Source organism: Macadamia integrifolia, chromosome 6 (genome assembly GCF_013358625.1).
Source record: "Macadamia integrifolia cultivar HAES 741 chromosome 6, SCU_Mint_v3, whole genome shotgun sequence".
In the NCBI taxonomy this organism is placed as follows: Eukaryota; Viridiplantae; Streptophyta; class Magnoliopsida; order Proteales; family Proteaceae; genus Macadamia; species Macadamia integrifolia.
Window position 1 is genome coordinate 2572937 of NC_056562.1, and position 874 is coordinate 2573810.

Below are 874 nucleotides of genomic sequence, written 5' to 3' on the forward strand. Positions count from 1 at the left end.
TAACTGTATAAGTCAATAATTCATGTTGATTTTTTATGACATGATATGGCTATGTTGATTTTTTATGATTTGATGTTGCTTAATGTTAGTTTTATATATTATAGGGTATATATTGTAGGTTTGTAGCATGCTAAATAACTTTAGAAAATAGGGAAAATAAAAAAGTAGCATACTACATAACTTTAAAAAATAGGAAAAATAAAAAATGACACATGGACGATTTGACCGCCATGGCAACACCATAATGGGCGATTCATCGCCAAATCAATTAGTCACCCCTCCACCACCTTGGATCGAATTGACGCTGTGACAACTATGCTGTTCTGTAAACATGGTTCTCCCCAACGACATTGATTTGCTCAACCCTCCAGCTAAGCTTGAAAAGAGGAGACACAAACTTCAGCGTTTGGTGCAGTCTCCAAACTCCTTATGCCAAGGATGCTTTTAACATAAGTACTGTTTTTAGTCACTCGCAAACCGTTGTGGTTTGTGGGAACTTCCAGACGGTCTTGTGCCAACCAATGGGTAGGCGAGCTAGGCTCACGGAAGGATGCTCATTCAGGAAAAATGGGGATTAAGTGGTGTTCTGCTTTTCCTTCCTCACTTTCATGCTAGTTAAGGTCGTATGGATTTGTTTCGGGATGGAAAAAATGCTCAAATTTTGATTTTGGTTCTACTATAAGATTTTGTTCCAAAAAACAACTGTGACATTTTTTTTTTTTTAATGAAAAATCGATTGTGACATTTACTATCAACAATTTGTGTCTCTTAGTTTTGCTTTGTGCAATGAAATTTAATTTCTCTTGAAAGTGCAATTAAATATATTTTGTCGAATCTTAGGAAAATAAAATAAAATTTGTATCCACCAGTCCCA

The 874-nt window shown here is 35.4% G+C and overlaps 1 pseudogene; it reads left to right on the forward strand.

The window, feature by feature from the left end:
• The first annotated feature begins 331 nt into the window (after positions 1-331).
• Positions 332-578, forward strand: LOC122080980 (annotated as a pseudogene).
• The last annotated feature ends 296 nt before the right edge of the window (positions 579-874 follow it).